The sequence below is a fragment of the Heterodontus francisci genome, chromosome 10 (genome assembly GCF_036365525.1).
Source record: "Heterodontus francisci isolate sHetFra1 chromosome 10, sHetFra1.hap1, whole genome shotgun sequence".
NCBI lineage: Eukaryota > Metazoa > Chordata > Chondrichthyes > Heterodontiformes > Heterodontidae > Heterodontus > Heterodontus francisci.
Genome location: NC_090380.1, coordinates 13,073,176 through 13,089,148, shown reverse-complemented (window position 1 = coordinate 13,089,148; position 15,973 = coordinate 13,073,176). Strand labels below are relative to the sequence as shown.

Sequence of the window (15,973 nt, the reverse complement as noted above, 5' to 3'; positions counted from 1 at the left end):
TATAGCGAGGCCGTTAGATAAAAGCAACCCTGGACTCAAATGTATCCCACCAATGGAAACGATAGAATACATTTTAAGTTAAACATGTCTAAAGTCTCTCCTCAATGCCCGTAGAACCAAAGGACAGAATTACCCTCTCCCTCAAGTTTCACTGACTCGCATTTCCGATATTTACAAACCAGCAGATCTGTTGAAGAATCGAAGCTGTGGTTCAGGCACATTACAAGAATGATGCAGTGAGATTTTCATGTAGCTTTACATGTCATTTGTGTTGTATCTCAGCCGGGAGTGTGCCAGACGGTTGCTGCCTGGAAGATAGAAATGACTAAAATCACTCAAATCCAAATAAAAATAAGGGAGGGGAGGGAGTTACACTTGACACATTGATGACTCTCCTTCCAGTGCCCAAAACTTCCATTGAAGCCAGTCCCATTGAGTACAATTGACTCTCCCATTGAAGCTCATCCTTCTAGCATTGAACTCACATCAAAGCCTATCCTTCTTGTCCCCTAACTCTCCCTTTGAAGCCTATTCTCTAGTCCCCTATTTCTCCCATTCAAGCCCAACCTTTTGAAATCTAACTCTCCCAATGAACCCATCCCTCTAGGATCGAAAATTTCCCATTGAAGCCCACCTTCTAGTATCTAATGTTCCAATTGAAGCCCATCCCTCTAGTCCCTTAACTCCCCCATTGAAGCCCATCCCTCTAGAATCTACCTCTCCCATTGAAGCCCATCCCTGTAGAAGCTAACCCTTCCATTGAAGCCCATCACACTTGAATCTAACTGTTCCATTGAAGCCCATCCCTCTAGTCCACTAACTCTCCCATTGACGCCACGCCCTCTAAAATCTAACTTTGCCATTGAAGCCCATCCCTCTAGAATCTACCTCTCCCATTGAAGCCCATCCTTCTAGTCCCTTAACTCTCCCGTTGAAGCCCAGCCCTCTAATCCCTTAACTTCCCCATTGAAGCCCATCCCTCTAGAATCTAACTCTTCCATTGAAACCTATCCCTGTAGAAGCTAACCCTTCCATTGAAGCCCATCCCTCTAGTCCACTAACTCTCCCATTGATGCCACTCCCTCTAAAATCTAACTTTCCCATTGAAGCCCATCCCTCTAGTCCACTAACTCTCCCATTGACGCCACTCCCTCTAAAATCTAACTTTCCCATTGAAGCCCATCCCTCTAGTCCACTAACTCTCCCATTGAAGCCCATCCCTCTTCAAATCTAACTCTTCTGTTGAAGCTCATCCCACTTGAATCTTCATCACCCATTGAAGTCCATCCTTCTGGTCTCCTAAATCTCCCTTATGGCATCCAATGATACTTTTAATAACCTCAGTGGTCTTACCAATATTCCTTTACTGGGCAGGATATTCCAAACATTTTGAACTCTTTGTAATAAGTGGCTCTTCCTTTATCTGTTCGGAATGTACCGCACCTTAGGCAAGATATATTGGCCCTGGAGAGGATGTAGTGCAGAATCACCTGAGCTAAGAGGTTATTTTTTATTTTACATTTAGAGATACAGCACTGAAACAGGCCCTTCAGCCCACCGAGTCTGTGCCGACCAACAACCACCCATTTATACTAATCCTACATTAATCTCATATTCCTTCCACATCCCCTCAATTCCCCTACCTACACCACGGGCAATTTACAATGTCTAATTTACCTATCAACCTGCAAGTCTTTGGCTGTGGGAGGAAACCGGAGCACCCGGCGGAAACCCACGCGGTCATAGGGAGAACTTGCAAACTCCGCACAGGCAGTACCCAGAATCAAACCCGGGTCGCTGGAGCTGTGAGGCTGCAGTGCTAACCACTGCGCCACTGTGCTTATGTTATGCAAAAGAAAGACTTGCATTTATATAGTGCCTTTCACAACCTCAAGCTGTCCCAAAGCCCTGTACAGCCAATGAAGTACATTCGAAGTGTAGCCACTGTTGCAGGAAACACAATTTGTGCACAGCAAGCTCCTACAAACGGTAATGCGATGACAAGTGGGGCTTTTTGTGATTGAGGGATAAATATTGGCCAGGATACTGGTGATACCTCCCCTACTCTTCTAAATGGTGCTATGGGATCATTTAAATCCACTTGAGGGGACAGACTGGACCTCAGTTTAATGTTTCATCTGAAAGGCAGAACCTCCATCAGGGCAGCATTCCCTCGGTACTGCACGAGAGTGTCAGGCTTGATGTTTGTGCCCAAGTTTCTGGAGGGGGTCTTGAGCCCACCATCTTCTGATTCAGAGGCGGGAGTGCCTCCAATGAGTCATGGCTGACACTCACAGGTTATGAGGACCGGTTGCGTAGACCAGGCTTGTTTAGTCTTGAGGACCCAAGATTCAGGGCTGATCTAATTGAGGTGTATAAGATGATTAATATAGTTTCTCTCTATGTATCCTATTTCCCCTCATGGCAAATTATGGGATTTCAATGATCTCATAGCACCAAAGTCATTTAGAAGGGAAATTGTGAGGGTTCAGGTGCAGCATGTTCCTGTAAAGGTGAAGGGTAGGATCAACAGGTACAGGGAACCCTGGATGTCAAGGGATATAGAGGATTGGATAAGGAAAAAAAGGAGACGTATGGCAGATTCAGAGTGCTGAAAACAGTGGAGGCTCTAGAGGAGTATAGGAAGTGTAGGGAAGTACTTAAAAAAAAGTAATTAGGAGAGCTAAGAGAGGACATGAAAAAACACCGGCAGACAAGATAAAGGAAAATCTCAAGGCGTTTTATAAGTATGTTAGGGGCAAGAGGATAACCAGGGAAAAAGTGGGGCCTATTAGGGATCATAGAGACAATCTGTGTGTGGAGCCGGAGGACATAGATGAGGTTTTGAATGATTGCTTTTCATCTGTGTTCACTATGGAGAAGAACGATGTAGGTGTAGTGATCAGGGAGGGAGATTGTGATATACTTAGTTTAGTTTTAGTTTAGTTTAGAGATACAGCACTGAAACAGGCCCTTCGGCCCACTGAGTCTGTGCCGACCATCAACCACAGCACAGGAACAGGCCCTTCGGCCCTCCAAGCCTGCGCCGATCCAGATCCTCTATCTAACCATTTATACTAATCCTACACTAATCCCATATTCCTACCACATCCCCACCTGTCCCTATATTTCCCTACCACCTACCTATACTAGGGGCAATTTATAATGGCCAGTTTACCTACCAACCTGCAAGTCTTTTGGCTTGTGGGAGGAAACCGGAGCATCCAGAGAAAACCCACGCAGACACAGGGAGAACTTGCAAACTCCACACAGGCAGTACCCAGAATTGAACCCGGGTTGTTGGAGCTGAGAGGCTGCGGTGCTAACCACTGTGCCACCCAAATTAGCATTGTAAAGGAGGAAGTATTAGCTGTATTAGCGGGCTTAAAAGTGGATAAATACCCAGACCCAGATGAGATGTATCCCAGTCTGTTATGTGAGGCAAGGGAGGACATAGCAGGGGCTCTGACACAAATTTTCAGATCCCCTCTGGCCACAGGAGAGGTACCAGAGGATTGGAGGACAACAAATGTGGTACCATTATTCAAGAAAGGTAGCAGGGATAAACCTGGTAATGACAGGCCAGTGAGTCTAACATCAGTGGTAGGGAAATTATTGAAAAAATTCTGAGGGACAGGATTAATCTCCACTTGGAGAGGCAGGGATTAATCAGCATGGCTTTGTCAGGGGGAGATCATGTCTAACAAATTTGATTGAATTTTTCAAGGAGGTGACCAGAGGTGTAAATGAGGATAAAGCAGTTGATGTAGTCTACATGGACTTCAGTAAGGCTTTGATAAGGTCCCGCATGGGAGGTTGGTTAAGAAAGTAAAAGCCCATGGGATCCAGGGTAATTTGGCAAATTGGATTCAAAATTGGCTTAGTAGCAGGAGGCAGAGGGTGTTGGTTGAGGGTTGTTTTTGTGATTGGAAGCCTGTGACCAGTGGTGTACCGCAGGGATCGATGCTGAGACCCTTACTTTTTGTCGTGTACATTAATGATTTAGACGTGAGTATAGGAGGTATGATCAATAAGTTTGCAGATGATACGAAAATTGGTGGTGTTGTAAATAGTGAGGAGGAAAGCCTTAGACGACAGGACGATATAGATGGGCTGGTAAGATGGGCAGAGCAGTGGCAAATGGAGTTTAATCCCGAGATGTGTGAGGTGATGCATTTTGGGAGGACTAACAAGGCAATGGAATATACAATGGATGGTAGGACCCTAGGGAGTACAGAGGGTGAGGGGGACCTTGGTTTGCTTGTCCATAGATCACTGAAGGCAGCAGCACAGGTAGATAAGGTGTTAGGAAGGCATATGGGATACTTGCCTTTATTAGCCGAGGCATAGAATATAAGAGCAGGGAGGTTATGTTGGAGCTGTATAAAACGCTAGTTAGGCCACAGTATTGTGTACAGTTCTGGGCACCAGACTATAAGAAGGATGTGATTGCAGTGGAGAGGGTGCAGAGGAGATTCACCAGGATGCTGCCTGGGCTGGAACATTTCAGTTATGAAGACAGACTGGATAGGCTGGGGTTGTTTTCCTTGGAGCGGAGAAGGCTGAGGGGGGACCTGATTGAGGTATACAAAATTATGAGGGGCATTGATAGGATAGATAGGAAGAAACATTTTCACTTAGCGGAGGGGTCAATAACTAGGGGGCATAGATTTTAGGTAAGGGGCAGAAGGTTTAGAGGGGAGTTGAGGAGAACTCTTTTCACCCAGAGGGTGGTTGGAATCTGGAACACACTGCCTGTAGGGATGGTGGAGGCAGGAACACTCACGACATTGAAGAAATATTTAGATGAACACTTGAAATGCCATAACATACAAGGCTACGCCCAAGTGCGGGGAAATGGGATTAGCTAGGACAGGTGTTTGATGGTCGGCGCAGGCACGTTGGGCTGAAGGGAATGTTTCTGTGCTATAAAACTCTATGACTCTATAACTATGGAGGAGTGATCAAAACACAAACACAATGGGCTGCATTTTACATTTCGGCAGCGGATGTAAACAATGGCGGTCTGCCAGCGTGGCCGCACGTTGCAGAGCCGCCGCGATATTAAACATGGCGGCTCGCTTAAATGACCCGGGTGGAAAGCCCCTCGATGACGTGGAGGGAGTGGGTGGTCCGTCCCCGGCAGTGATGTCAGCCGCCTTTGAGCAGGCACTGACCCCATTTTCAAAGGGCTTCGAGCCCCACAATGCAATTTAAATATTTACAGGAATACTGATATAAAATAATGAAATAAAATGATCCTGACCCTCTCCATCCCCCTCCCTCGCAATAAGCATAGAAGTAATTACTTGCCCTCTTCCCCCCTACAAAGTTCATCAACTTTAAACTTTACCCCTTCCCACCACCCTCTGGACCAATGAAATTACTCTGACGCCACTTGCCTCCCTGCTACCCCCCCGCACTGAAAAACTTACCTGCTCCCCCCTCTCCACCAGTGTTCCGCCTTGAATCCCAGACAGGGATCGAAGGCGTGCGAGTGCCGGCAACTGGCATTAATATCGCTCCGGGACGGACGGCAGGAGCGGGCAAGTAATCAATTCATTTATTTAAATAAATTTAAATATTTAAATGGAGCTCCCATTGCCGAGGGGCGGTGGTGCTGCTACAAGGCCTCATTAGCACCAGCAATATCTGGCCGGGCCTTCCCGGCGTTGAGACTCGTGGCGGGCCTCTGCCACGGGCATTTTCTGGTTCACCCCCACCGCCATGACCTCTGACTTGGGGGGGCTGTAAAATTCAGCCCAATGAGTGAGCTCTGATCATTACATCACAGCATACTGTGTGTATGCTTGGGCTCTGTCTTTTCTGACCGTGTAAACCTGCTTGCGTTAGTTTTTGTTCAATTGTCACACTGCATTGTTTGAACAGAGGGATTTGAGATCGGACGTGAGCTAAACGTTTTGAGTTTTACAGAGCTTGGCACAGTGGAAGCAGATGTTGGGAGCTCATTGTGGAATTGAACGTGCCCGATTCACAGGCCGTGCCACATTCCACCCTGGAAAATAAACAGACAGCAAACTGTGCCAACCACATATCGGGTGTAGCCACAACCCTTGCTAAACAGTTCAGTCACAGAAAGGTCTACTGCGGGAGCATTAAATCATAAACATGTTGCTTCTGTATTTTACTATTGTTATTGAAAATCTGTACATGTTGGCTGGAGAGCTTGTGCAGTCTACATTTTTGGAGGATATTTCTCTGACGATTTGATTTCAATGTATTGGAGAAAATTCCCATTGTTGGCCGATGGTCACAGGTAGATTACGCACCTCTGTCCAGGTGGACTTGCTAACTTGTGTCTCAGGTGGTCAGTATGGGTGTTGAGCAGCCCAGCCACTATCAGTAGCTGAGAGTTGCTCTGTTTCCAAGGTAGAAACAGTAAATCAAACCAGTGTGGTTTGAAGCCTCCTTGTGATTGACTGTTATGTTTGATTGTGTAAGACAGCTTCTGATCTTCCTTTATCCCAGTTTTATACAGCACTTGACAGCATAAAAACAGGCCATTCAGCCCAACAGGTCTATGCTGGTGTTCATGGTCCACTCGGGCTTCCTTCCACCGGACTTCATCTCACCCCATCAACATAAAGAGTGGATATAACTGGGGCTAATTACTTCATTAGGTAGCCAATGAAAGAAAGACTTGCATTTATATATGGGCTTTCGTCTCAAAGTGCTTTACAGTTCTTTGGGTGTACTTACTGTTGTAATGTAGGAAGCAATTTGTACACAGCAAGATCCAACAAACAGCAATGTGATCATGACCAGATGATATGTTTTAGTGATGTTGATTGAGAGATAAACGTTGGCCAGGCCACCAGGGAGAACTCCCCTGCCCTCCTGAGAGGTTTAGTGTCTCAACTGAAAGACGGCATCTCCGATAGTGCTGCACTCCCTCAGTACTGCACTGGAGTGTCAGGCTGGATATGTGCTCATGTCTCTGGAGTGGGACTTGGCACTTAGAACCTTACAACTCAGAGGTGACAGTGCTCCCAACTGAGACACGGTTGACACTTGATGAACTCGGACCAATGAAACAATGGAGATGTGTGGGTCCAGGCAATGTGTTATGGCTTTGTGAAAAACTAAAAGGAAGAGAGAGTTCACAGGCCTGAACTCTGCCTGTCTGACCATCAGTGGTTCACTTAACTTAGTTAGAAAACAATCCAACATCCCCAAGGTCTTATCGAATTTTGGAGCAATGTGCCTAGTTTAGATCGGTGTCTGTGAGGTGAAAGTTGTGTGTGAAATTTTCTATTCACAGATTCAACCTGACTGCTGGGGTTGTGGTCAGGGAATTTGTTCTGCTGGGTGGAGGGGGCACTGTTACTGTTCCCAGAGTTAGTATTCAGGCTGATATTCATTACTCCGCACGATGAAAATGCGTTGTAACGGGATGCAAAATTTACACATGAGCTGTGCCTATTTTTGACCCCTTTTGGACTTCTGCTCAGGTGTGTGGGAATGGGGAGAGGGGGTGAAGTGGCTCCAGATCTCCTTGCTGTGGGATTGGGGAGAGGGGGTGAAGTGGCTCCGGATCTCCTTGCTGTGGGAATGGGGAGAGGGGGTGAAGTGATGGGGAGAGGGGGTGAAGTGACTCCACATCTCCTTGCTGTGCGAATGGGGGGAGGGGGTGAAGTGACTCCGGATCTCCTTGCTGTGGGAATGGGGAGAGGGGGTGAAGTGACTCCGGATCTCCTTGCTGTGGGAATGGGGAGAGGGGGTGAAGTGACTCCGCATCTCCTTGCTGTGGGAATGGGGAGAGGGGGTGAAGTGACTCCGCATCTCCTTGCTGTGGGAACGGGGAGAGGGGGTGAAGTGACTCTGGATCTCCTTGCTGTGGGAATGGGGAGAGGGGGTGAAGTGACTCTGGATCTCCTTGCTGTGGGAATGGGGAGAGGGGGTGAAGTGACTCCGGATCTCTGTGCTGAAATGGGTTGTGTTAGCACAGCAAAAAAGTGCAAGAATCGTATTGGGGCCCAGCAGTGGGTCATCTGTAACGATGTCTGGAACCAGCAGGAGCAATGTATTGTTCACAAATATTGTTTATAGGAAGTGGCTGTCCCTCTTTCAGACATTTGGTTTCTGATTGATTGCCGGATAACTCAGTATCTCGAAACTGAGATCATATGATAAACATGTGTAACCAATGGAATCTGCAACAGTCTGTAACAGATCTTCCACAGCCCACAGGATAATCTCTAAACCATGCGTAGCCGATGGAATTATGCAGCAGACGGAACGAATATGCGACAAACCCACTCAATCTTACCTGAGAGCCCCTTGGGTTGAGTGTTGGGTGTGTGGAAGTGAAGAGGAGGGTGTCTCCTGCCAGCAGTTCCCCCCACCACCCCCCCCCCCCCCCGCCCTTCCTGGTATTTGTTGTATCAAATACTTAAAAGTGAAATCCACTTATGGGATGTTAGGTTGAAAACACTTATAATAAAAGTCTGTTTGGTTTCATAATGTATTCTTGTAGTTGAGATCCGAATGCTTCACATATTTAATAGGATGAGGACCTCAGAGTTTCTAATACCTGCATTTTGTGACTGGCTGTCCATCTTCCCAGTTACTAAATATTGCAACATTTATGCCTCTTTTCCATGATTATTCTGAACCCATGAGCTCTACAATTATGAGGTTGGGGAGGATAAAGCTGCTGTTGTGTGGGTTGGGAGGAGAGAGGATTCAACTGGGTAAAGGCCAGGACACCCTGAGGTCAGGACCCTCTCTTTTCCACTTGTCAAACATTAGCATCCAGGAGGAAGCCATTTCGCCCCTCGAGCCTGTTCATAGCATCTGATCCCGAACTCCCATTCCGCCAGAGGTGATCCCATAATACACCCACTGAGCTACAAGTAGGAATACCGTGATGACATGACATGGAAGGGAGGCGACAGATCTGCTTAAAATTTAAAAGCCCAGCATCGGCAAACCAATGGACAAACCTGGACGTTTATTTGTTACTTACTCCAGCCACGTCCACTCGCAGTGCAACATTTGAATGTTTTCCCCCCCCCCCCCCCCACCGACCCCCCCACAACCACTGATGTAGCCAGAGGTCATGGGACATTGGTCAAACAGGTGGAAGTTGCACTCTGACCTCGGGATCTCCATCTAAAAGCTTCCCCTGGAATTTCCTGCTCATTAGTTCCACACATGACATGTGCACTAGGTTAGCAAGATGCTCTGAAGCTGCATTGTTTGGTAGGGCTCTCTCCGATTTTCATTCCCTTCACCTCTGTGCTCCCACGGATTCATACTGGGTTACAATTCCTGTGAGTACCACCAGGGGAGGTGGTGGCGCAGTGGTATTGTCACTGGATTAGTAACCCAGAAATCCAGGTGAGGTGAGAGTGACTGCTCTTGACGTCAAGGCAGCATTTGACCGAGTATGGCATCAAGGAGCTCTAGAAAAAGTGGAGTCAATGGGAATCAAGGGGAAAACTCTCCGCTGGCTGGAGTCATACCTAGCACAAATGAAGATGGTTGTGGTTGTTGGAGGTCAATTATCTGAGCTCCAGGACATCAGTGCAGGAGTTCCTCAGGGTGGTGTCCTAGGCCCCACCATCTTCAACTGCTTCATCAATGACCTTCCTTCAATCATAAGGTCAGAAGTGGGGATGTTCGCTGATGATTGCATAATGTTCAGCACCATCCAAGACGCCTCAGATACTGAAGCAGTCCGTGTAGAAATGCAGCAAGACTTGGACAATATTCAGGCTTTGGCTGATAACTGGCAAGTAATATTCGCGCCACACAAGTGCCAGGCAATGACCATCTCAAACAAGAGAGAATCTAACCATCTCCCCTTGACATTCAATGGCATTACCATCGCTGAATCCCCCACTATCAACATCCTGGGGGTTACAATTGACCAGAAACTGAGCTGGAGTAGCCATATAAATACCGTGGCTACAAGAGCAGGTCAGAGGCTAGGAATCCTGAGGCGAGTAACTCACCTCCTGACTCCCCAAAGCCTGTCCACCATCTACAAGGCACAAGTCAGGAATGTGATGGAATACTCTCCACTTGCCTGGATGGGTGCAGTTCCAACAACACTCAAGAAGCTCAACACCATCCAGGACAAAGCAGCTCACTTGATTGGCACCCCATCTACAAACATTCACTCCCTCCACCACTGACGCACAGTGGCAGCAGTGTGTACCATCTACAAGATGCGCTGCAGCAACGCACCAAGACTCCTTCAACAGCACCTTCCAAACCACGACCTCTACCACCTAGAAGGACAAGGGTAGCAAATGCATGGGAACACCCTCACTTGCAAGTTCCCCTCCAAGTCACACACAAAGGAGGACACAAATAACCTCCCAGAAATGTTAGGGAAACAAGGGTCTAATGAGAGGGAGGAACTGAAGGAAATCAGTATTAGTAAAAAAAATAGTGCTAGGGAAATTAATGGGGTTAAAGGCTGACAAATCCCCAGGGCCTGATAATCTAAATCCCAGAGTACTAAAGGAAGTGGCCCTTGAAATAATGGATACATTGGTGGTCATCTTCCAAAATTCTATAGACTATGGAGCAGTTCCTACAGACTGGAGGGTGGCAAATGTAACCCACTATTTAAAAAAGGAGAGAGAGAAAAAAAACAGGGAATTACAGACCAGTTAGCCTTACATCAGTAGTGAGGAAAATGCTAGAGTCTATTATAAAGGATGTGATAGCAGAATACCCGGAAAGCAAAAACAGGATTGGACAAAGTCAGCATAGGTTTATGAAAGGGAAATCATGCTTAACAAATCTACTGGAGTTTTTTGAGGACGTAACTAGTAGAATAGATAAGGGAGAACCAGTGCATGTGGTGTATTTGGATTTTCAGAAGGCTTTTGATAAGGTCCCGCATAAGAGGTTAGTGTGCAAAATTAAAGCACATGGGATTGGGGGTAATATACTGGCATGGATTGAGAACTGGTTGACAGACAGGAAACAGAGAGTAGGAATAAACGAGTCTTTTTCCGGGTGGCAGGCAGTGACTAGTGAGGTGCCACAGGGATCAGTGCTTATATATATATATATATATATGAATGACTTGGGTGAGGGAACTAAATGTAACCTTTCCAAGTTTGCCGATGACACAAAGCTGGTTTGGGGGGGGTGGCGGGGGCAGGGGGAGTGTGAGCTGTGAGGAGGATGCAAAGCGGCTCCAATGTGATTTGGGCAAGTTAGGTGAGTGGGCAAATGCATGGCAGCTGCAGTATATCATGGATAAATGTGAGGTTATCCACTGTGGTTGTAAAAGCAGAAAGGCAGATTATTAACTGAATGGTGATAGATTGGGAAAGGGGGAGTTGTAACGAGACCTGGGTGTCCTTGTACACCAGTCGCTGAAAGCAAGCATTCAGGTGCAGCAAGCTGTCTGGAAGGCGAATGGTGTGTTGGCCTTCATTGCAAGAGGATTTGAATACAGGAGAAAGGATGTATTACTGCAGTTATACAGGACATTGGTGAGACCACATCTGGAGCATTGTGTGCAGTTTTGGTCTCCTTATCTGAGGAAGGATGTTCTTGCCATGGAGGAAGTGCAAAGAAGATTTACTAGGCTGATTCCTGGGATGGCAGGATTGAGGTATGAGGAGAGCTTGGGTGGACTTGGCCTATATTCACTAGAGTTTAGAAGAATGAGAGGGGATCTCATAGAAACCTATAAAATTCTAACAGGACTAGAGAGGCTAGATGCAGGGAGGATGTTCCCGATGGCTGGGGAGTCCAGAACCTGGGGTCATAGTCTCAGGATATGGGTGTGCCATTAAGAACTGAGATGAGGAGAAATTTCTTCATTCAGAGGGTGGTGAACCTGTGGAATTCTCTACCGCAGAAGGCAGTGGAGGCCAAGTCGTTAAATAGGCGGCACAGTGTCGCAGTGGTTTCCACCGCAGCCTCACAGCTCCAGCGACCCAGGTTCAATTCTGGGTACTGCCTGTGCGGAGTTTGCAAGTTCTCCCTGTGACCGCGTGGTTTTACGTCGGGTGGTCTGGTTTCCTCCCACAGCCAAAGACTTGCAGGTTGATAGGTAAATTGGCCATTGTAAATTGCCCCTAGTGTAGGTAGGAGAATGGTGGGGACATGGTTGGGAATAAAGTAGGATTGGTGTAAGTGGGTGGATGTTGGTCAGCACAGACTCGGTGGGCCGAAGGGCCTGTTTCAGTGCTGTATCTCTAAATAAATATTCAAGAAGGAGATAGATATATTTCTTAATGCCAAAGGGATCAAGGGATAAGGGGAGAAGGGGGGAACAGGGTACTGAATTAGACATAAAAACAAGAAATGCTGGGAATACTCAGCAGGTTTGGCAGCATCTGTCGAGAGAGAAGCAGAGTTAACGTTTCAGGTCAGTGACCCTTCTTCAGAACTAGAAAATATTGGAAATGTAAAAGGTTATAAGCAAGTAAAACGGGGGTGGGGCAAGAGATAACAAAGGAGAAGGTGTAAATAGGACAAGGTCACAGAATAGCTGACCAGAAGGTCGTGGAGCAAAGGCAAACAATATGTTAATAGTGTGTTGAAAGACAAAGCATTAGTACAGATAGGGTGTTAATGGACTGAAATTGAACAGTTGCAAGTACTAATATGAAAAAAACAGTGGGTAAGCAAACTGAACAAACTAAGATGAAATAAAATAAAATAAACACAAAAAAAAATTTTAAAAAGGAAAAAGAAAAAAATAACTGAAAATAAAAGTGAAATGGAGCCCGTCAAGCTCTGAAATTATTGAACTCAATGTTCAGTCCGGCAGGCTGTAGTGTGCCTAATCGGTAAATGAGATGCTGTTCCTTGAGCTTGCGTTGATGTTCACTGGAACACTGCAGAAATCCCAGGACAGAGATGTGAGCATGAGAGCAGGGGGGAGCGTTGAAATGGCAAGCAACCGGAAGCTCAGGGTCCTGCTTGCGGACTGAGCGGAGGTGTTCCGCAAAGCCGTCACCCAGTCTGCGTTTGGTCTCCCCAATGTAGAGGAGACCACATTGTGAGCAGCGAATAAGTACACTAAATTGAAAGAAGTGAAAGTAAATCACTGCTTCACATGAAAGGAGTGTATGGGGCCAGGGATAGTGAGGAGAGAGGAGGTAAATGGTCAGGTATTACACTTCCTGCGATTGCAGGGGAAGGTGCCATGGGAAGGGGACGAGGTGATGGGGGTAATGGAGGAGCGGACCAGGGTGTCACGGAGGGAACGATCCCTTCGGAATGCTGACAGGGGAAGGGAGGGGAAGATGCGTTTGGTAGTGGCATCACGCTGGAGGTGGCGGAAATGGCGGAGGATGATCCTTTGGATATGGACGCTGATGGGGTGGAAAGTGAGGACAAGGGGAACCCTGTCGCGGTTCTGGGAGGGAGGGGAAGGGGTGAGGGTAGAGGTGCGTGAAATGGGCTGGGCACGGTTGAGGGTCCTGTCAACCACAGTGGGGGGGGAATCCTCGGTTGAGAAAAAAGGAAGACATATCAGAAGCGCTATCATGGAAGGTAGCATCATCAGAGCAGATGCGTCAGAGATGGAGAAACTGGGAGAATGGAGTGGAGTCCTTACAGGAGGTGGGGTGTGAGGAGGTGTAGTCAAAGTAGCTGTGGGAGTCTGTGGGCTTATAATGGATATTAGTAGACAGCCTATCCCCAGAGATGGAGATGGAGAAGTCGAGGAAGGGAAGGGAAGTGTCAGAGATGGACCATGTAAAGGTGAGAGAAGGGTGGAAATTAGAAGCAAAGTTGATGAAGTTTTCCAGTTCGGGGCGGGAGCAGGAAACAGCACTGATACAGTCATCAATGTACCGGAAAAAGGTTTGGGGAAGGGGGCCTGAGTAGGACTGGAACGAGGAATGTTCGACATATCCCACAAAAAGACAGGCATAACTCGGACCCATGCGGGTACCCATTGCAACACCTTTTACTTGAAGTGAGTGGAGTTGAAGGAGAAGTTGTTCAATGTGAGAACAAGTTCAGCCAGGTGGAGGAGGGTGGTGGTGGATGGGGACTGGTTGGGCCTCTGTTCAAGGAAGAAGCGGAGAGCCCTCAAACCATCCTGGTGGGGGATGGCGGTGTCGAGAGATTGGACGTCCATAGTGAAGAGGAGGCGGTTGGGGCCAGGAAACTGGAAATTGTCAAAATGACGTAGGGCGTCAGAAGAGTCACAGATGTAGGTGGGAAGAGACTGGACCAGCGGAGAAAAGATAGAGTCAAGATAGGAATAAATAAGTTCAGTGGGGCAGGAGCAGGCTGACACAATGGGTCTGTCAGGACAGTCCCGTTTGTGGATTTTGGGAAGGAGGTAGAAGCGGGCTGTCCGGGGTTGTGGGACTATGAGGTTGGAAGCCGTAGAGGGAAGATCTCCAGAGGAGATGAGGTCAGTGACAGTCCTGTGGACAGTAGCTTGATGTTCGGTGGTGGGGTCATGATCCAGAGGGAGGTAGGAAGAAGTGTCTGAGAGTTGGCGCTGAGCCTCTGCAAGGTAGAGGTCGGTACGCCATACAACAACAGCACCAACCTTGTCACCCACCCACTGAATTAGACCATCAGCCATGATCTTTTTGAATGGTGGAGCAGACCAGAAGGGCTGAATGGCCTACTCCAGCTCCTATTTTATATGTTTCTAAGCCTTACAGCAGAGGGTTGCAGAGTTCCAAGTATGCATGGTAGGAAAAGAAAGAGTAAAGCTTTGTAAATCACCAAGGGTATTGTCATGGTCCTGTCGTTTTTTTTTCCGGGAATGTGTGGTTTGCCTTTAAGGTTTGCAGAGGATCAGTATTGATTTAAGAGCCGGAAAGCCTGAGGAGTTATAGGAAGGTGCATTTTCGTTGCCTTAGAAACAGCCATTTGGAGACTGCAATTCCAAGGGTACATTCTCGTTACCAACATATGTCTCGTTACAGCCACTGGGAGAGAGTCTCATGTGATACATTTGTTACAATTCAATTTTGAACTGGCTTTTAGTTGAAGACAGTTTGTTCTAACAGAACACGCAGACACAGAGGACACACAGCTGTGATGACAGCACACCTGAAAAAGAGCTCTCAACCATTTAAACTGAAGGAATAGGATTTTAGTCTGCTTAATTATTATCTCTCAAAATTCTAAAAAAATTCAAGCCAAAACAGAGATCTCTGGTAATTTAAATTGAAGAAAGGCAAGTTAGTCTGTGACAATCTTTTATCCCTCAAAAACTCTAAAGTCAGATTGATTCTGTTGAAAGTGGTTGCAAGTCGTTAATTGTTGAAATTCGCTACAGAAGGAAAGCAACATTCTGTGAGGACTTCAAGCAACACTGGACTGTAAATTTGCAAGGACTCTAATTTTTTCTATTTTAAATGTTGTTTATGTCTTCATAATGTTTAAGAATTTGGTTTTTTTAATTAAAGAGTTAATTTGTTGATTAAAAGACACCTGGTTTGGTTAGCCTCATTTGGGGGTTAATAGATGGTACAATTTGACTGGGTCTTTCTTTAATTTGGAAAGTTTTAAATAATATGTTGGGTGATCTGTGGAGCGACGGGATTGAATTAACAGTGCGTTTCTCACACCACCATCAGAATCGTATATTTTGATTGAGGGCTTTGACTGGAGCAGTCAGTCATAGTATATTTATTGGGGGCTTGTATGTGATTTGAATAACATATTAATTGGGGGCTCCCTCAAGTTTTGAATCACATATTAATTGGGTTTCCCGGGATTTGAATCATATTTAATTCGGAGGCTCGTGTCTGGTATCAGAATCAGACTAATCTGGAGGGCTCACATTTGGAATCATAGTAATTACTCATCTCTGGGATTACATATTTAAATTGGGGTCTTTCGTTTGGCATCAGATTAATTGCTCCCAAGTCTGGAATCTTATCAATTGTAAACTTGATTGTTGGGATCTAAATCTGACTCCAATTACAAAGAAATTAAAAGAACCAGGTCTCGTGTTTAATAAGGTACAGTCTATACCATTGTTATGGCATTC

The 15,973-nt window shown here is 46.5% G+C and overlaps 1 protein-coding gene across 2 annotated transcripts in view; it reads left to right on the top strand.

Annotated features, from left to right (window-relative positions):
- Window positions 1-15,973, top strand: part of phex (phosphate regulating endopeptidase homolog, X-linked) — a 183,949-nt gene that overhangs the window by 37,551 nt on the left and 130,425 nt on the right. The gene's annotated exons all lie outside the window — the stretch shown is intronic.